At 41.1% G+C, this 22,432-nt stretch overlaps 1 pseudogene; it reads right to left on the bottom strand.

Annotated features, from left to right (window-relative positions):
* Positions 1 to 2,295: 2,295 nt before the first annotated feature.
* The window catches only part of LOC135701405 (lutropin-choriogonadotropic hormone receptor-like), a 65,199-nt pseudogene continuing 45,062 nt past the window's right edge, over positions 2,296 to 22,432 (bottom strand).

Genomic DNA, 22,432 nt, shown 5'->3' with positions numbered 1-22,432 from the left:
CCGTCATAGACGCGAATTCAAGTTAAGTTAAACCCAGCTCCAACCCGTGTGAATTCGATTTCTTTGACTGTGCGAACCTTGACCCGAGCTAGGTTTAAAAAGCAAACAACCTATCGATTGTTAGAAGACAAGCAGACCCTATTTTTATATGGCCACGCCACCCCCAAACTGAAATTTGCGAGTCCGGACAATGTTCGTAGAATCTAAAAATGGCCAATTCGGGCGGTAAACCGTCGAATGGCTTTCATGCACGAATCAGCTGTCAAACTGAAGACTATCTCCAGATGTAATGCACGAGCGGTAGGCAGGTAAAGACCGCCACCAAGCGCTTGAAGGAACTTCGTCCGACCTTAACGAAGTATTCGGATCCGAGGCAATTGACCCATCTATGGTGCTACGGGTTTCACTTTATACCCGCGGCACCACTGGGACCGAAGCGTTCAACTTGAGTTCGGAGTTTTGCAATGTAATATCTCTGACGCACTTCATTGACAATCGCTTCATTTTTAGCGTACGAAATTTACGATGAAACCAATCAGGTTGGTAATCCGATGACCCCGCGGCAGAATGATAGGGCATCTGGTATCGTCCAGAACGTAGTCTGCTGCTGCGATATGGCTATCCACGTGGAGAACTCCGTGCTCGTAGAGTAGAGGAGGTAGCTTCGCTATAGAACTGCTTCTATTCAATGCCTTCTGCTGTTCTGGCTTCAATTGACTGTTATGTTTTAAAGTAGCTACCTCATCCAGATCCCCCCCCCTCCCCCTATTGCGCAAGTCGCCACAGACTCCACTCTGCTTTCTGCAATTCTTCACTGCTTTCCGGGTGAGTCCCGTATCTTCGAATGCTGCTAGTTGACGATAGCCAACATCCTCTCATCCGGAACTGCAAGACGGCAGGAGAAACGTGGAAAGCGCTGGGAAAACCATCAGCAGAACGCTAGTTGGACGAACCCTTCGCTAGTTTGTCCAACGCTGGGCAAGGGCTAGAGTCAAGTTTCAAGGTGGCAATGGTACTGAAGAGCATGCCAGATTCCTTCGACACCCACTGTAGAGCAGATCGGACGACGAGCTTACCTTGGAGTTGGTTAAGAGGACGCACATCACGGAGAGGCCATTTTGCGAGCTGGAGCTGGAGCTGAAGAAGAAAATATTACTTGATACCGGTGCAACAATCCGGAGCACGTGAAGCATGATTGTCCCTTAGCAACCCGGGGCACCAAGGAAACAAACAAACAACCGAGCGGTGGAAGAAAATTGAAGCCTCCACCGAAAGGCAAAGGCTTGAATCATCGATTCGGGAGCAACGTCACACACGTCTCCGACCAGACGTTTTTCGATAAGTTCGAGAAGCAGTTCTAGAATATCCATCACTTTGGCCGATGGAAACGAGACACCCGTGAAGGGGATTGGTTCCGGCAGGTTGTTTTGCTACGACGATCGAGGCGAGGAACAGGAAGTTATCTTGTCGGATGTGTTCTGTGTTCCTGAACTAGAGTCGAACCTGGTTTCGGTTAGCCGACTGATCACCAAGGGAGCTAAAGTAACATTTGGCGACTCATGAGAAAGTGTTATCAAGCGCCGAGGAAGAGTTGCAGCTGTTGCAAAAAAAAAGTTGGAGGATTGTTCTGTTTGAAAATCGGCAAGCAACAAGGAATGCACGCCTATGCTTTGTAAAGTCATCCATGATAGCGGCCATTAGTGGCTTCTATAAATCTTGTCTTTGTAATTCAATGACAGCTTAACATCATTGATCTGTGGTCAGCCATCTGACAGCCCTGACTCCGTGAATTAATTTGACGTACGGTGTAACTTACCTATCGATTTGAGTTTTATCATTGGGGCTATTATGTAAGTCGAATTCGAGCGTCACTTCTGGTATTTTTGTATTACAGGAGTAAGCGCAGTTACCAGAAGTGACGCTAGACTCGACATACATAATAGGGCTTATGGTCTTATAGCCCATGATTAAGACTTACAGAATGCTTTAAAGCCGCAAAAAATGTGGAATGTGCCAGAACACATAGGGGAATGTACGAATTCTCGTCAATCTGCACTATTAGCATTTTCTCAGCGTTACGTATACATTTGACGTGACTCTTTTTCTTCGGCAACCTTTCCATTTGAACTGCGTGTTAATCAGTTGTTCTATTATCGGCAACAAGAATTTGTCTACTTTTTGTAGTGTGTATATTTCATATAATGAAAAACTTGCTCAGTCGTAAAAAATGTCATCAGCGTGAAGCCGTCATTTACTCTAGATCTACCGAACAACCATCGCTCAAGAGAAACTTACCCCATCGGTGGCCAGTTCGCCGAAACCGGTCAGCTTCACTTTAGGCGTGGCGAACCCCTTGGCGATGCACTTCTTCTGATCCTCGTGGAACCGCCGTAGATTCTGCTCGTGCCCGTCCGGGTCGTGTTGGGCCGGAAACCGAAACGCGCAACAGTGGAACGAGTGCGTTAGGTATGCGGTTTGCAGATTCTGGAATGAAGGTCAGAAAGATTTTAATGGCCATCCGAAAAGTGCGCCGCCACTCAAGAGCCAACCTTGAAAATGTACACCGATGGAATCGTCTTGAGCGAATGAGTGTTCTGTATTCGAAGAATTTCCAGCTCGCTGAGGCCCCTCGGTTGGCATGGCCTCCAGTGCCGTCCCGGAAAGGTCCCTGCAAAAGGAAAAACCGCAAAACATTTGTAGGTTGATAAACAGCAAAAGCTTCGTGGAAGAACCGGGAAACCGAAACCTTTTTTCTTTGTCATTAATTATTTCCCATTATTTGCGGATGACACTTACAGCTCTCTGATGTTTCGCATTCCGACGAAAGCGGACGGGTCGATGTGTATCAGTTTGAAGTTGAGCTTCAGACTTCTGCTCGGCGGGGCCGCGAAAGAGGGTGGCAGCACGTGACGGAAATAGAAATAGGAAATAAAACATGAGACCGATATTGATTCATTGTCAATAAGTGAATAGACAGAGAGGGAAGGGTGAATCGGGATCTAATACTTACAGTTTGGCCACCTGTGAACCAAAAAATGCTGCGCCATGGATCTGTGTGAGTGCGTTATTATCTAGAATTCTGAGAAAGACAGAAAAAGAACCAGCCGTTGGATTAAAATTGTATGACAGAGATTCGTGATGTGCTTTAGTGATAGAATTCAATAATCCGATTCTTCTTTGATGGAAGCACAAATCGGACCAAATTCTTTATTTCTTTCCATAACGCAATTATGTTGACAAAAATAACCCATATTTGCGTAGTTTGACATGGATAGAGTTCTTTAAAGCTCAAGACACCGGCACTCAACCCGAGTAGATGAGACTACCAAATCCAAAAATTGGGGAACAGAACATCAAAAATTGTTATTAGTTTGACTGATATAAGAAGTAAAATATCAAAAATAATATCATAAAATGTATGGGGCCATAACTGAGGAAAATATAAGTCAGTTGATGCCATATCTAAAGAATATCAAAAATCATATGAAATAAATATCACATTGTCATCAAGCTATTGGTATATTATTTAAAATAATCAATTAAGTGACATATTAATAGCTACTTCTTCTATCATACAAAATAAGCCTTTGAATTCTTGATACCAAAATATCAAAAACCATAGGAAATTATGCTTTGATAGCAAAATTAAGCTTAAAGAGTGTCCCATATCAAATTGCATCACGGAAAAAGGCAGAAGAAAATTACCAACTGGGTATTTTCTCTTGAAAATTTGCGTAAAAGTAGTCTAGCGTGTACTGTTTAAACTGAATTTTTATCGCTGTCAGTTTTTCGAAAGTTGGAAAAAATGGCGTCACCCGAAAAGCAACGTCGCGGATTAATTTTGCGCAAGTACCTGGAAAATCCTCAACTCTCTCATCGGGACATCGGAAAACAACTCGGAATCGTGCAGTCAACGGTGAGTCGTGTGATTAAACGTTACTACGAAACTATGAGCATCGAACGGAAGGAGAAATTGCGAATGGATGTTCTATTAGTGATCAGGATCACAAGCGTGTCGTGAAAGCGTTTAAGTGGAATCCCAATGCTTGTGGCCAAAAAGTTGAATCTGTCCAAGTCTTTCGTTCGTAGAGCCAAGGACCGGGAGGGACTGCATACGTACAAAGTGCTTGAAGAACGGCAAAATACGGTGGGAAAGTCACAGGCCTGGAAACTATACACCCAGATCCTGACGAAACCTTATTGTCTCATGATGGATAATGAGACTTACGTCAAGGCGGACTTCCGGCAGCTTCCCGGGGTTACGTTTCTTCACCGCGCAGCACAAGTTTGATGTTCCAGAGGAAGGAAGGAAGCAGACATTTTCAAAGTTTAGCAAGCGATCTGCTCATGTGGCAAACGGAGTGCGCCGTTCGTGATTACCGGGACTGTAAACGGGGAGATCTACCTCAAGGAGTGTCTACAGAAGCGTCTGCTTCCTCTGTTGAAGCAACACGAGGGCTCTACGATCTTCTGGCCGGATCTAACTATTAAAATGTTGTTCTGTAGTGGTACGAAGCCAACGGAGTCACTTTCGTACCTAAGGACATGAAACCCCTCCCCCCCTTAAGAACTAAGGCCCAGCGAAAAATACTGGGCTACATTATGAAGCAGGCACTACGGAAGCATCCCAAGGAGGTCAAATCTGAGGAAAAGTGGGTTTCCGTACACAAGAAGCAGCAGCCAGATGTTGTACAGAACCTAATGAGTGGAGTTAAGCGTAAGGTGCGAGCGTATGGTTATGGTATTGAAGTTGAATTAAATTAATATGTCAAAAGCTTACTAATGGGTTATATTTAATTGTATGAAAGTTTGAAAAGGATCGGTTAAGTAGGTAATTTTTTACAGCGTTTTTTTTTTTCTGTGATGCAATTTGGCGTGGGACACCCTGGATATTGCGCATAACTTATCAATAATATAATAAGAAATTGATGTTTAGTTTGATATGATTTTGCTCTGGTTTTGCTATTACCCTCTACTCAGGCATTTGTATTTTTCCTACTTTTTTGAACATTCTTCAGACATCATTATTAGCACCCCCATCAGTGTTCATAAGAATCATTTCTCTTACATTCAAATTAGCTGAAAATCAAGGCATCCTTGAGAGATAATTCAACTAAATACCTGCATGAATTTGGTTTTTTGACGTGCCATTTTTCTTTTGATCAAGGCAACCGCTGAGTATCCAAGTAACATTGGGTTTTGTTCATACGTGGATAGATGTTCATTATCGGATGTGTGTTATCAATATCAATATTCATTTTAATATGGGGTGGTGGTGATTTTGAATATCATATGCAAAAAGATTATTTTCATTTTATACACGGTTTTTGATATCCCTAATAATACAATATAATATAATATAATATAATATAATATAATATAATATAATATAATATAATATAATATAATATAATATAATATAATATAATATAATATAATATAATATAATATAATATAATATAAAATAATATAATATAATATAATATAATATAATATAATATAATATAATATAATATAATATAATATAATATAATATAATATAATATAATATAATATAATATGAACAACACTTCATGCACATTCAAAATGAAAATTTTTAAATCTTTATTAAAACCTAGTAATTGCAAACCGTGGTCCATAACATTGAATGGCACATAAGAACTGTCGGAACAAGTAATTGCAAGTTTAATGATTATTTTGTAGACAGTGTTTCATTGATTAATTAATCCATTGAATTGGTCGATAAAACTGCCGAAATAAAACAGCCAGTTAATAGTAGTTGTAGATTTGAAGGTTTTCACTCAATTACATTAGATGAACTTAGAGTTATTTGTTTTTCATTAGGAAAATCAGCTGGAGTAGATAATATTAATGCTAGAGTTATTCAAGATTTGCTTTCATGTCATTGACCACATCTTGCTGGACCTTATTAATGAATCATTGCAAACTGGACATGTGCCACAAACTTGGAAGGAATCCATAGTGATTCCTATTCAAAAAGTTGCTGGAACGATTAAAGCCGAAGAGTTTCGTCCCATCAACATTTTGCAAACATTAGAGAAAATTTTAGAACTTATTGTTAAAGGCCAGCTGTTGGAGTATTTAAATAGTAATAGTTTGTTGATGCCAGAACAATCGGATGTCGGGAAGGTCATTCTTGTGAAACCGCGTTGAATTTGGTATTAGCGAAGTGGAAAAATAACTTGGAGTGTAAAAATACGATTGTTGCTGTTTTTTGGATCTTAAACGCGCTTTTGAAACAATTTCTAGGCCCTTATTGTTAAGATCAATCAAGCGCTTTGGAATTACGAGTACTGCATATAAATGGTTTGAAAGCTATTTGTCTGATAGAACTCAACGGACTGTTTTTAATGATTCTGTTTCCAGTCCCGTGGGGAATAACCTTGGAGTGCCCCAGGGAAGTGTATTAGGGGCCCTGTTATTTATTATGTATATTAATGACTTGCGACATGTTTTACGATTTTGCGACATTAATCTTTTTTCCAGATGATACTGTGTTATTCATTGCAGCTAAGGATTTAGAAGTTGCCGTCTCACACTTGAATGAAGATTTGCAGTATCTAAGTAGATGGTTGAAGTGTAAGCAGTTAAAATTGAATACAAGTAAAACTAAATTTATGGTTATTTTGCGGAATCGATTAATTGAGAATGTCTCTGTTGTGATTGATGATGAGACTATTGATTGCGATGCACCCCTCGAAACATACGAAAATCCACGAAGCCCCTTATTTTATCTGTCAAACTTCCATAGCGAATCAAAACAAACATAGCGCAGTACTAGAATTTCGACTATAATGGGGTACGTTAATCGATTTGCAGAGGAGCAATGGGCTAGTCAAGTGGGTGAGTAAATTGGCTTCACAAGTTCGAAAATCTTTAAAATTGCTCGATGCTTGAAATGTTGCTATGCCTGAAATCATTTTACTATTTCAAAGCCCGTGAATTTTTTTTATTTTTTATAAATCCTGGATCATGATTTGAAAGTTTGTTTTACTCTGGGCCATCATTTTTTTTTGCCATATTCCAAGACCTTAATTAAGCTGATTCCAGATCTGATAAGTTTCAAAAGACTTCGTTTTCTATTAAGACTGGAGTCTTTAAAAAAATTGAATTCAAAATTTCATGAGTACAAAATAAAATATTATGCTAGAACCCCCCTTCTAGCATAATAGCTCGCTGGGGGGTGGCGTTTGCATTTTTTTTACGAAGGACTACGTCTTTAATTTCTATACTGCGGTACACTTTTTGAAAACCGAAAATGGAACAAGAAACAAAATTATGAAAGATTTAGAACATTAATAACTCAGCTGCCCCTGGATCAATTTCAATAATTTTATCACCAATCGATCAGAAATATGTTTATGAAATGCTTCCAACAGATGATTTTCAACAAGAAACTATTGAGAAAGTGGTAATGTCAAGCATTATCCAAAGTACAAATAAAAAGTGATAATTTGTTCACTGTTTTCATGAAATAAACGTTGTTCCCAAACCCAGTCGTCATAATCGAGTACCACTTGGTTGCACATCATTCTGCTTTAACCTGAAAAGATATAAAACAACGCTGCTGTCTAGCCTCATCTTATTTTCGCTTCGGATGCCGTGGTGAGCAGACAGCAAAAGCAGTCTTCTGGCTTGCCGTGGTGGTGTCAAATGTGTCTCCGGTCTGATTCAAGAGGTGTACTGAAGGTGTTCTTGGAAAATTTGATCCGTGATGCTGCCACCTACACTGAACACGTCAAGCGTAAGCGGCCATGGATGTGTCGTCTACGCTTTGAAGCGACAGACGCACTCTGTACGGTTTCGGAGGTTAAATCATCGCCAACTTTGGCAACCAATCGGCCCTTCTAAGGGCCACCAAGCTTATTACAGTAAAGAGTAGGAATAGAATTTATCTGCCTCCATATTCAGCACCACATGCCCTCAATGAGCGCACAAAATGCTCTTGTAACCAAACTTGAAAGCAGGGGTGCAAATGATTTTGATCGATTCTCTTTATCAACTTTTAATCGCCACGGTCGGATATTTTCTACCCACAATTCGATGGAAGAAGCAACAATCTAGCATCTAATTCGACGAAGACGGCAAGAAACATTTTTGAAGCCGAGTTATTTACGAAAGAGAGAGTCGATGAGAATCGATCAATGTAGATAGAACCTATTGAAACGTGACGCGAGATTTTTTTTCAGTCGATCTTGTTTTCTTCGCTGAGCACCAATGCTACCGACGCCAGGGAGGCAGCTCCCACACCTGGACCCTACCTAACGATCCATTAATTCATGAACCGGGGACCAACGGCGCGATCAGAGATGTTATGCTTCAGAACATGCCGACTGAGATTGAACCCAGGCCTGCTGGTCTAGCCTCAACTCATTTTCGCTTCGGACGCCGTGGTGAGCAGACAGCAGAAGCAGCAAATGCAGTCGTCTGGCTCGCTGTGGCGGTGTCAAACGTGTCTCCGGTTTGATCTACGAGAAAACACGAGGTGTGCTGAAGGTGTTCTTGGAAAATGTGATCCGTGATGTTGTCACCTACACTGAACACGCAAAAGCGTAAGCGGCCATCGATGTCGTCTACGTTTTGAAGCGACAGACGAACTCTGTACAGTTTCGTAGGTTAAATAATCGCCAACTTTGGCAACAAAACGGCCCTTTTCAGGGTCAACAAGCTTATGACATAAACTAAAACAGTAAAAAGGGTTATCAGCCATTTAATTCCACTTAAATAATGTTGGTATCCATGACAGATACGTATTTCGACTACAATGTGCAGTCTTCATCAGTGTCATTCCCACTAAAGAACTTATCAAAATCTAACTAATTATTTTTTGAAAAAATATAATCATTTTTAATACCCCGTAGAAAAAGATCACATGTAAATGAAAAATGCAACCAATTGATAGCAGCGAACATGTGAGCAATGTTTGATTCAAATCAGAAACACTCATGTCCAACCGGTTTGCGGAAATGCTCAATATTGTTTATCTAAAATATTTGGGCGGATATATATTGGATTCCAAAATGGAGGCGGACATCAATTCTAGCATCTACTCTTCGTACCAGTTTAGAAAATGAAATACTCATATTGCGGGGTATTTTTCTCATATCGACTTTTGTGATCGGATTTTATTAGTTTCATACCCCGGGCACGAAAATTTAAACTGTTTAAATTAATTTTTGCAAACGCTTTGTTCTTGAATTGCAGCTACAATGGTGCTTTGTGTGCTGGTCTCACATTTTGTTTTGTTATTCGGCATGAGCGTGTGGTTGGTGCTATGAGCTAGGCTTGTGTTCACGGATAGGCGGATATTAAAAATGGCTGAAGATCCCAACTAACATTTTCAGTTTTATAAGCCAACTTTTCCAGCGTTGTGCTGTAAAGTAGCTGAAATAAAGCTGCAGATACCTAGAGCTACAAGTAGAAGCTAGCAAAATAGTTTTGGAGAGCGTTTACTCAACTTTTTCACAACCATTATTCAATTTGTCAGCCGCACTGATCAATCAAGCAATCGTCACCCAATAAATGTCATGCTAATAAGCGAATATATATTACTTATTCGATGGCTTCTACACAACCAATTACTCTTGCTGAATACCCTAATCAGCAAAAGTGCCTTTTCAACGACTAAGCAACCTGTATTCAGCGAATAAACTGTGTTATCGGTACTTCCCAAGTAACAATTTAGAAGCCTTTTGGCCTTCAAACTGATTTATTGTTGTTTTATAATGGCAATAAGAAATCTTTTTAGTTTACGTGCAGCATTTAAAGTGCAACACATTCTAGGTCAGTAGTTCAGCATTTTGCTGTTTTAAAAACCTTTTAAAGTCTGACGATAAAGTCAAAACGGGTCTGGGTTTAAAAATGAATTTAATGCAGCACTCTATCCCTGTTTAAAACTGTTTAGTTAGTCAGTCATAAACCTGCTCGGTATGTTTTTATTGATGCCACGACAAAATGCTCCATAAAGGTTTTATCATTATAAAAGAAATTATAAACCCGTTCGGTTCCAAACGGGAGCAAAAAGCATATATTGCTGCTTTTTGGTGTCAATAAAGTGTATCACAAAACACCCTACAGTTTACAAATCAAACAAAACAAATTAAAAATATGGATCCGCCTAGATACAGAGAATAAATAAATCGATTAAAGCTTTTAAACGAAGAATCACAAGGAAATGCCAAAGGATAGTCGAATAACAATACTAGCGATAGTAGGAGGAATAATTCTAGCGATGCTGTCGACGGAAGGGAAAGGGTAACCAATTCCAGAACTTCATGGGGGGCCCAGCAGCTCTGACTGAACCGATCAACAATGACAGAACAGCTGACTGAGAAGAGTAAGTGAATGCGGTTCACGAAGCACTGAAAGCCATCAAATTAGAAGCCTCAACATTGATGGAAATACCCAACATATTGTCAATGGCGTTTGCGCGTTTGGCGATCTGAATAAACACAGACCAACCTCTCCAAAAATCGCGTTTCGAAGATGATTCGAATAACATGCATCAGTGCCAAACTGGGACTGCGGAAAACTGCCGACAGGTAACTTCAGAAGCTGGAAACTGCCTGCCTTCCGAACCATAGCAGCGGTTTCATTCGGCGAAAGGGTCAACTGTTCCAAAAATCCAATCAAGCGCATATTAACGCACATCGCATCATCCGGGAGAATGGAAACTTGTTGGGAACGATTGAGCTTCCATCTGTTCCAAGTTATGCAGATACACTTCCTGATTAACTGTTGTAAATGGATGATATTCGCCCTTATCGAGGATGCCACGCAACTTGTTGATCCAACGCAGGAGTAGATGCTCGGTGCAATGATCGTGCAACAAAAGAATCGAAATATAAACAAATTTTGACGTTTAACTTTTTCCAGGCACCATTAATGCCGTCATAAAACTAAACGGAATACACGCAAAAAAATGTACACGTCTGATTCAAATGTTTGAACTCTTGATTTTTCAAATACACATCCACATTGATTTTCAGGGATTTCCACATTGGATCAAAGTGTTGTTTTAGTGCTTTACACTTTGGATTGATGAAAAATCCCACTCCATAAATTCAAGTGTATTTCACGTTGAATCCAATTGAATAACAAATGATACCACACCACTGTTCAAAACAAATTGCTTTCAAGTGGTTAACATTTCAATACGATGCGAATTACTTGTTTCTCAAAGGTAAACAAGAATATAGTTTTTCCACCTGTCAACTTCATCCTAAATCAAGTAAAAATGGCGTTGCCATGGGAAACAGCTGCACCGTATGCAAATTATACAATTCCCGAAGGTTATGCTTTTTTTACGTGGATAGCAGGGCCAAGAGTGATTTTCTTGCTAGATAAACTTTCCAAAGGAGATCATTACCAACCGAAAAAACCAGTGATAAAGGAAGATGATTATGCATTGTGGCCCGGTGTTTCGAGTTGATAGGTTCAGTGAAGTGTTGATTGACAAGGAGAGGTAATCATATGATATGCATGAAATTATTTTATCTGATTTATTTTCGGATTGTTTGTAGTGATGGAGTTATACATGAATTCTCTTCAGAGAAATTGATTCTGGAGGATATTCTGGGAGCCATGTCTATCGAACTAGAAACTTAATCGAAAAGGTGAGTAGCTTCTATTGTACTGCCAATAGCATTAAAATCTTATCAGCATTCTCTTTTCAGAACTATCCTTATAGTAAACCTCTTTACTTAAATTGGGTCACGAATGACTCCTGTACGCTCCTGGCATCGAGATCGAGCTGGGGAAAGCAGCAATAGAATATTAAAGTGTAAAATGTTTAAATCAAATTGAAATTTGTTTAACAAATTTGTGTTAAACAAAATAGTTAAAACCCAATAAACATGACATACTAATCCGATATGATTGACATCACACTTACAAGTGTAGAGCGTTTGATAATTATGTGTCAGATGTTTTAAGTCAGCAAACGGGATATATGGAATCCGCGTGTGTCGAAAGCGTTTTTATAGTGATAAGAAATAGTTTATATCAAAACATTCACACTTGAAATGGATGTGTTTGCCAAATTGCGCAAATTTAGATGTGAAACACATGTGAGTGACGTGTTATTTTTTATGAGTGTAGGATCAAGTAAAATGGCCTTAGCTAAATACAGTTTAGTCTGAAAATTATCTTCATTAAAGCCAAATTAAAATATTTTGTATTTGTAAGCGATTTCATGAATGCAAAATAGCTTTTTCACAATTAGCCTATGGAAAATATTTTTTTATGCCACCGCCTTATTGCTATTATTACATTTGTTTTTTACTATCTTCGTTTTTCAAGATGTTTTTTCCATGAAAATAACTTCAATCTCATGAATTCATCAATGAGCAGTAATAGAAATTCTGAAAATCAATAAATTATCTCGGCTGGACGCCATGATTAATAAAACGTTGTATCCTAAATTAAAAATAATTAGTAAAATCAACGATTTCCGAAGGCGGACCTCTTTTTTGCGATCTTTCGAAGCACATTTCACATTAGATTTAATCTGTCACCTTAAAAAAGACCACAAAATGAGAACTGCTGTTTGATAATTTTGATAATTCTTTTACATTAAATGAGGAAATTTAAGAAGATTTTTGAAAAATTGTTTTTGAGCCATGAATTTGGCAAGATCTGATGATATTTACGTATCCCTTTTTATCTTAATTCATGCTTTATTTTCAGTGCGGTTAGCAAGCGTCAAAGGCAAATGGCACAAGTATTGATGCCAAATGGCTTTCAATGCTTTCGCCGTAAGACCTTTTTGCAGCAAATCAATCTTGAAGTGCCTCGAAAATATACCCTTCAAAACCTTCTTCGGGGTGGGCCACCCGAGCAAAGCTGAAGATCAAATTGAAATCAAAATTTGCTGTTATGATGTAACTTATTTTGAATACTCTTGTTGATCTCATTTTGGTTGACTTAACGGTTAACACAGCAAAAATGAGAGCAAAATTTGACACTGTTGAAGCAAACGGAAAACTAATCCTGCTTTCAATGAAATCAATTTGATTACTCATTTTGCATTCATAATTTTTAACTGAATACGGGCCTGGCATAAATGGTTAGCATCCATGCTTCTCACGCTGAAAGACTTAAAAGTTGAATAAGTCAAATCTCACCCCGGGCAAGTCAGGAATGACCTTTGTTTTTTTTTTAATAACTTTATTAGGGAGATTTTTAGCCGTTGGCTAGTTCATCTCTATAAAATGGGACGCCCCAGAGGGGGGTTCCACCAGCAAATTTTGTTACGGAGTTGGCTTACAATTCACATATACTCAAATAGAAGCAATTAAAACAGACTCCAGTAAAAAGACTAACAATACAGGCAACGAGAAGAAAAAAAAACAATCTGGTACATCAAAGTTAGGTAGGGTTTTGAAAGAGATCGGAGCTCCATAGTAGGAGGGGTGATCCCCCGTCCGGTAGAGATGTACCGTCAGCCAAAACAAAGTTAAAAGGACCTAAATGCTGTTGTATAACCCAGCGTCCTTGAGGAAATAAATAACTGTCGCTAAAGTGGAAGATTCGTCGCCCAGTATGTCCCTAATGCTGTTGGGAAGTGCGTACTGCTCCCGTAGATGTTGGTATTGCGGACACAGGCATAGGATGTGTTCCACCGATGCAGTGGTTCCGCAAACGTAGCACATTCTGTGGAACTGCGTCCCACCAAAACTATGTGAGATCCTTGTATGGCCTGTCCTAAGACGAGAAACCACCTTCTGGTCCCGTAGTTTCGACATATCCGTCCACTTGCTTGTCGTTCCTTTGATTCTTCGGATGAAGAGGGATTGGGATTGGCACCACTCTGCTGGCTATCCATCGCTTTATGTCCTGTAGTGGCACTTCGTCGGTGTAACGGGGTCCAGCTGGTCCAGACCCTGCCAGGCTGTCGGCTTCGCTGTTGCCTGGGATACCGCAGTGCCCAGGGATCCAGGAAAACACCGTGTTGGGAGGTGTGGCCTCCACAATACCCTGTATCCAGGGGTGAGTCATGGTCTCCGATGTAAGGGCTTGTATCACGCTGTACGAATCGGATAGCACCAGTATGGGCCGGTCCGAGGGTGTTGTAATGGCAACAAAGATGGCCGCAGCTTCGGCGGAAAAAACCGAGCATTGTGGTGGTAGGCTGCTACTCATCGGTGCTGAAATTCCGGCTACTCCAATTCCGACCCCGGCTCGGGAAAGCGATCCGTCTGTGTATATGTGGGCATGGGTTGGATAGTCCGAGCCTAGCAGTTCGGCTATTGTTCTCTTCAGCGCTGCAGAGTTATCTCCAGCCTTGAACCAGCTTTTTATCCGACTATCGATTTTTGGTGGAGGTATGCGCCAACTTTTGTCTCCGTACCAGTGGACCTTGGCCACTGGGGGAGCTCCGAATTGGCAGTCATGCGGAGGAGCCTGTTCCCCTCATCGAGGAGAAAGATCCTGTCATTTCCGGAGGTCATTGCGATAAAGGCAGCGGCTTTCGTTGCAATTGCTGCGGTTATACGATGGTGGAAGGGCAGAATACCCACTTCGATGCATGCGGCATCGGTGGGCGTTGACGGAAGAAGACCGGAGACAATCCGAACGTAGGTGTTAAAAGTTGGTGCTAGTATCTGCACGAGCTTTTCGGTGGCGATGCACGTCATCTCAAGACCGTACAGTAGGCGACTATCGATGACGGCTCTTGCAACCCGGAAACGAGTGTCACGATTGTTAGACCGGTGGGGGCGAGAAATAGTGCGGATCAAGTTGATCCTGCTGCGGCAGTTGTTCTTGATCGCCTACCAACAAGTACCCCCAGAATACGGACCGTCTTCTTCAGTGGTATTGGCTGGCTTTGAACTTTAATAGGTGGCCCGCTGACACGGTGCCAGGATGGACACACGTGGCACCTGACGCTTTTCGTGGCCGAAAGCTGGAAACCTACCGCGCTGGCCCACCTGGCTACAGCGGAGACTGCTGCCTGGGCCTTGATCCTGTTACGTGCTGCTGTTGGGCCGGTAGTTACGATAAGTACATCGTCCGCATACACGAAAATGTAAACATTTTTCGGCAGTCCTCCGAAAACTCCGTTCATGGCCACAAGGAAGAGGGTAACGGCGATAACTGAACCTTGAGGGACGCCCGTCTCTTCTCTAAAAAGCTGGGACCTCGTGTTGCCCACTGCGACTCTGAAAGAGCGATCGGTCAGGAACTTTTTGATGAAGTGGACACAGCCCCCAGTTGACAAGCTGCTCTAAGACGAGGGGCGTCCACGTCCTGTTGAAGGCCTTCGATATATCCAGCGAGACGATCTCGGTGTGGAGACCGCTATTGTTGGCACTCTTGAGGACCTCCCCTAATGTTGCAAAATAAGTTGACGTTCCGTATCCTTGACGGAAGGCGTGCTGTCGATGGTCTAGAAGGTTTTCGGCTTCAAGGAAATGCTTTAGCCTCCTGTTGACCATTCGCTCCAGGACCTTGGCCATACAGCATGTCAAGGCTATTGGCCGGAACTTGCTAGCTTCACGGGTTGTTTCATTGGCTTTTGGGATGGGGATGACTAAACTCTCTTTCCACGACGCTAGATACGAGTTGGTGAGCCAGAGCTTGTTGAAAAGCTCCAGCATCCGTAGCTGGCCTGGCGTTGGTAACCTCTTGAGTAGAGGGTACCCGATTTCGTCGACTTTCCGTTGCTGCAGTGGAGGGCATGCTGCAATTCCTGCCAGGAGAATGCTTGGTTGATGTCCGAGTTTCCAGCGTCAGAAAAAACAGAAAAACTTGCAATGGATGACGTCGAAGGCTTAGCTTTCCGCTTGAATTCGTCTTCGTACTTCTCGATGGCTGCGAGATCGGCAAAGTACGAGCCGAGTTCGTCCGCTACAATTGCAGGGTCAGAAACAGCTTCACCGTTAATCTGTACGTGGAGCGGTGTCATGCGCCGTTTCCCACTGAGGGCGTTGACTTGCCTCCATAAGTCGGCCGAAGACTGTGACGAATTCATTCCTTCCAGAAAGTCCATCCAGCTGGTTCGTTTGGCGACACGGATTTCTTGCCGGCATTGATTGTGCTACTCATGGTTGTGACGGAGAGCGTCCTCGCGATCGGGATGTCCGATAGGAAGGCGCTTTACACGGCGAAGTGCTTTACGCCGGGCTTTAACGGATTTCCTCGTATCTTCATTCCACCAGCGTAGCGCTTTTCGCCCCGGAACGCTGCTGGTCTTTGGGATGGTTACTGTTGCTGCTTCGTATACCACTTTTGAAAAGTCTTCAATGCTGTTCGGATTACGCTGTAGTAACAAGGACTGAAAGGCTTTACCATAGCTATCCCAGTCCGCTTGTTCATAGCGCCATCGGGTCCTCTTGTATCTTCATCATCGCCTCAATCGCGTTCAAAGACGGATTGACTGAGGCAGCGCTAACTGCGGCGGCAGCGGCAGTGTTTCCAGAACCATTCAACTGGAGTGCGGCTTGCAGCTGGGCGATAATAATAGTGTCCTTTTCTTTGACCGTGTTCGCCAACTCATCGATTTTCCTACTCATTTCGAGGAGGGCGTTTTGCGTGCTTGCGTTTGTGACATTGGCAAAGGAGTTGCCTCCTTGCGTCTGGATACGAAAGACCTCTGTCCACCTTGATGCGTTGAATTTCATTCTCCCGTTTATAACTCGGGCAGGAGCGATTAGAAAGTCCGTGGTTGTCTGCTTTGCAGCTACTGCAGAAAGGTTTCTGGGGACAGGGACGGTCATTGGCGATCGGATGATCACCTGAGCAATTCCCACAAATTGCTTTTGCAACTCTACACCGGAGCTTGGTATGGCCGAACGCCCAGCAGTTGAAGCACTGCATGGGCGACGGATAGTACGGACGAGTTCGACACCGCGTGTACCCTATGTCTATGTTTTCAGGTGCACACGTGCCGTGACAGGTCACGATGAGGGTCGCCGTGTTGACCCGACCTGATCCGTTCCGTCGTGTGATACGTCGCACTTCTTTTACGCCTTGATCGCTGAGGTCAGCAACAAGGTCTTGTTCTGTCTCTTTGATGGCATCTTGACAGCTGACCACGAACCTCGTGGAGTTCAACGAAGGGTGCGGAATCACTTCAACGGCTGAACCGTCCAGTAGTATTTTGAGTTGCTGCAGTTTCTTGTAATGCTCGCCACTCCGCACCTTAAGGGGAAGTTCACCGCTTCGAAAAAAATAATTACGTTTTGATTTTTCTAAAAATATTGAAAAAAAAGTATCAAAAATCTAAAAAAATCACATTTTTTTAATTTTTTAAAGAAAATTCACGTGCAAAAACATGTTTTATAAGTCATTATGGCATAAAGTTGGACTCAAAAAACCACAAAACATCTACTTTTCGGTTTTTCTGAGAGTCCAATTTTTTTTCATGATGATTGCATGTAGTTTTTGACAAAAATCTAAGGAAGAAACTAATTTTCTTGGATTTTTGATAATTTTCCCAATATTTTTAGAAAAATAAAAACGTACCGAAAATATTTTTTTTTTTTTTATTTTTGGGCCGGTGAGCTTCCCCTTAAGCGCGTAGGTAGCTCCACGGGCTTCCGGAAAACCTCCCTCTATCTTCGCATACAAGTGCTTTTGAACCGATTTTCGGATCATAACCGGGTGGCTTGGAAGGCTACGACGGGTGTTGTCTTCTTGCATCACGCCTTGCAAACGCAAGATGCGCACTTCCCCATGGTTCCCTTCGGGGTCCATAAAATACCGCAAAGTTGATGCATTTTGATCATGCTCGTATCCTCCAGGGTCCAGACCGCCTCCTCCCGGCGGAGGAAAACCCGGGTTCGCCGCCATTACGACGACCCCAGCCCAGCTCCCTGAAAAGAAACGCTCAGTTCGGACTCACCAGAGATTCGTTTATGTTGCCTTGCCAGGAAACCACCGCCAACGACAAAAAAGGCGGCGTTCACAACACTACACAAAAAGCACGACTCAAGTGTTCTGTTTTTACCAAGCCCCGAAGTAAAGGGGTAACACTAATCGATTAAATTCGCGTACTACTGAATTGTCTTATTTGGAGGGGGTGATAGTTCACCTAAATTGTGACCTAAAATGTGATAAACAAAACAAATAAACAAGAATCATTAGTTCAACAACAGATGAACTTAAATTAAATTTTAAACAAGACGTTAAGAGCAGAACTTCAAGCTAAGTTGCTTTCATTTAAAAAGATTTGACTGCATAATGAAATCACAATATGATATCAGACTTATGTCACGACAATTGAAATCAAAATGAGTTTTCATTATGATAGAAACTGCAAACTTTAATATCTATTTGCTTTCATTTTGTTAACCGACTTTGCTCGGGCAACTAGACAGATTCTAGTCTTAATGAGGTTTTGGTGGATGTAATAAAGGCAAAGCTGTCTTGAATATTGTTTTATAGTAGCCTTGTAGTATTTCACAAAACGTAAAATGTTACTTGGGTTTGGACGCTATTTTTCAGTCAAAGAGGTTTGTTTTTAGACTTGTGCAGTTTTACAGCTTTTACTCTGCTTCTTTACAAATCTGAATTAACTAGTCGAGAAAAGTGATTGATGTGCACTATTATAAAGCCTCCACTCAACTCGATCTTGTTGAAGAAGGGCTTGTAAATTTGTTTACGTCAGTTCAAAGTGTTGGCGTAGCGAAGTTGGTAGTATCAAGGTTCGTCCATGCGGTCGTCTCGAGTTCGATTCCAGGTTCCACGGTACAGTGTAAATAATTTGATGGTGGATTTCGATTAATTTTATTCGCAGTAAAATAAACATAATAAATTCCTCAAACAACAAAAAGGTGTGAACAATATTTAACCTTGCGTCAAGAGAAAGCTGTGTAGAGATTATTGGATAATCGGGTAAAGATTGAGTAAGCATCTTTCAAGTTCACACAACAACTAAACAGCTGTATATAACCGTAAATAGATATGCAATAAGAGCTTGTCCCAACCGTCACAACAGCCATAAGTAGCTGACTAAGTTTGCCAGATTTGCTTGTATAGAGGTTGAGTAAAGGTTTCCTCATATCGTATAACATTTGAATACAGCTTGAGGCAGTATCAATGAAATGAGTAAAGCGTTTACATTGCGAAAATTATTAGTTGGGATGTCTTTAGTTTTGGTTTGTTGGTGATTAGGTATCGTGTGAATCCGGGATCCGTGCACGAGAGGAATGTTTCGGCTGGTTTTTATTCCTTTGGGAATCTTTGTTCTTCAAACAAGCTATTGTTAATTCAGAGAAAAAATGGCATTTGGCGTCAGCTATTAAAAGCTGTGGCTGCCAGTTGAGTCAAATTATTTAAAAACCTTCCAGCGACCACATTTCATAATAATGTTGCGAATAATTGTAAATTCTGCATACTTGTTATGCAAATTTGTAATAGAATATGTAATGGAATACCCCGTTGGGTGTAGATATGATACATTATTGATGTGTTAATAATTGAATCCTTCTACATACAGCACAAATAGAAACCGAAATTGATTAAGAAGAAATTTATCTCACATCAGAACTGAAAAGCTCAACCAAGAGTAAGCATTCGCCTACATATGGTAACTTGTTACGGTTATATTTTTAGCCACACCTAGATTTCCAGGCATCCTACACACTTGAAGAAAAAGCACGTCGGTGTATGCAGCTAAGTTAAATAAACTGCAAACAGAGATAATCTGACAGCAAAGGAGCCTCCGTCTCTTAGCCACTATCCTGAGTGCGGCAGAAGAAAGTGCCTTTTCACTCATCTGGTTGTTTTTTCAACCGACTTCCTGAGATTTGTTTTCATATGCTTTGCTTTAAAATAAACTGTTTGGTGGGAGGCTGTTCTAAATAATAAACTAAAAATTGCTGTATTTTTTAAGAAATATTTAACCGATTAAATCAGCTTTTTTCTACCGGTATGGAATTCCTCGCTAGCCTTAGTGAGTGAAAGAAAGCTTTTTTGGTAAATTACAGGGCAATTTGAAATGATTGGGATTTAAAAAGCATCCATGATAAAAACTACTGACCTTGTTTTGTTAGAAATCAGAAAACTCCCAACGCAACAGTACATCAAATGTCACAGCTCAAAACAATCAACCCGGCAGAGCCTCGCTAGTACAATAGGGTTCGTTATTTCATGCGAAAATGGAGATAAGTAAAATAATCACCAGTAGCTCCGGAATATTCCACCAAAACTAACGCTAACGAACTCCCCCGAATGTTTCACCAAACTCATATTAATTTTCAGTAATTGGGTGCTTTGACAAAAGGTTTCACTGATGTCGCTCTACCAAATAATAATATTAATCTCGGTAAATAGCAATAACTAATAATACTCACAATTCATCAGTCTTGATTTGAATGGCTCTCTCGTGGATCTCCTGGATCTGATTTCCGTCTAAATCTCTGCAGAAAATAAAATGAAAATCATGAGCAAAAGGAGGATTGGTTTTCAATTTAATGGCTACGCAAAAGTTAACGACACTAATGGAACCGCCCAGTGAGGCTCAGTTTGATGGAGGCACTAGGGTCAGATTTCACAACCATGCTGATGATGATGGTGATGATGATGATGATGATGGAAAGTTATGTCACGGTTTGTTGGTCCACGTGTTTTAGGTGGCGTTTTTCGTGGAACGAAGCCATGGTAAATGATCGAAGCTCGGGAAACATGTACGGAAAACACCTTACACTCTTACTCACACCATGTGCAGAATGATGTGAACCGAGAGCATTCGCATATCCGGTACTGCCAGCAGCCCGCAGTGAATGATGCGCCTGGAAATAAGGAAGGAAAAGACAAGCAAAGATGAAAAATTGAAAAAATTCCAACCCGGAAGAAAGGTAGCAAGAATGCAGTGAAAGCGTATTCGTATTCAATGTATGTTGGCAGACCGCTGTTTAGAGGCAACCGTGATGTTACCGGTCAGAAAGCTCATTCTGGTTTGAAGAACGTGACAGTTAGGTAGTCAAATGATTCCGTTGGCAGTTCTTCTTTAGAGACACCAAGACCGATCTGTTATGTTTGTTTGCCGACCGCTTTCATTTGATTGAGTGCTTCATTTTTAACAATCTTGCATTCAGTATGCATTGCTTTGAAAGAGTGTATTTAACGTTGTCAACTCGCAAGTTTGGTAGGGAAGAGTGGAAATAAGAACTTACTGTTGTCAACATTTCAAAGATGAAGAGTGGGCTTTCTCCTATCACACAGGTACTCCCAGTGGTGCACCTCTCCTTCATCATCTTAAAGTTTGGTTGTTTTTCACATAGCTTTACTGGAACGATGGCTTATTGAACAGAGTCCTTACTTTGCATCTTTGATCAAGTATTTTGTTAGGCTCAGAAGCATTCCAATGCTTCAACGATCTAGCTATGAGACTGAAACGATTCGAACCTTGTTAGTATGTTGGTTTTCGCATTCGTCAGAAATCCAATATTATGGATCACCCAAAACTATAAGCCATTATAGTTTCAAGTTGGTGGCACGAAAGTCATCCAAGAACACTTTGCTTGAAGCCGATTTTTTTGACCCGTTGGTTCGATCATATGTCAATGTTGATAAGTCAGGCAAATATTGCAAGTTTAAGCTGCGTTAATGGTGTATGCGTTTGTTTGAACCGTCATAGCAACGTTACGACGTCAGGGGAAAGTTTGTTCCTTCTGATAAGACAGAATTACAGAAGTGTCTGACCGCAATTAAAATATTTTTTGGACAAGAGATTACACCAGTAGGAAATCAGAAAATCTGTGGAAAACACTTCGGATCACATGAACTTCTCGTTGTTGGAAACAAACTACGGCTGGTCAAAGGATCCATTCCAACGGTTTTTGAAAAAAAAGATCGTTCGTGTGAAACGTTATATTTTATAGCAACACAGTTTTATTTTCGATGAACTAGAATTTTTGTTTGGCGATGAAATTAGCTCTTATGGCGACATTCATTTGCCCATAAAGTAAGATATTTTAACGATTTTTTTTTTCAATATATTTTCGATTTTTTTGTTATACTTATTCCAAACAATTCGAATCGTAATTGTTCCAATTTGGCCATCGCTTTCAAGGACGAGTTAGCCTCTTTAATAAAGAAAGATAAAAAAGACTCAAGGACGAGTGTGACGATGCGTTATCGTGATGATTCAGAACTTTTTTCATCGCCATATGGAGCCGTTTTTTCTTTATTTCGAGTAACAGTAACTGTTACTCTCCTGAGACTGTTCTTACCTTCTGCAGGTAATCGACGAAGATTATTCCATGCGCATCCAAAAAAATGGAGGCCCTAACCTTTCCGGCCGAACGTTGGTGTTTTGGCAGCTTTGGTCGGCTTTCGTAGCTTTCCAGCCACTCTGCGGATTGCCTATTGAACGCAGGCGTATGGTAATGGTTCCACGTTTCATTCATAGTCCCAAAACGTTGAAAAACGTCTGCTCGATTACGTTACAAAAACGTCAAGCCAG

The sequence above is a fragment of the Ochlerotatus camptorhynchus genome, unplaced genomic scaffold (genome assembly GCF_037179485.1).
Source record: "Ochlerotatus camptorhynchus isolate MF236.1 unplaced genomic scaffold, CSIRO-AGI_Acam_v1.1 ptg000159l, whole genome shotgun sequence".
NCBI classification, from domain to species: Eukaryota; Metazoa; Arthropoda; class Insecta; order Diptera; family Culicidae; genus Ochlerotatus; species Ochlerotatus camptorhynchus.
This window is presented reverse-complemented; position numbering and strand designations above follow the sequence as displayed.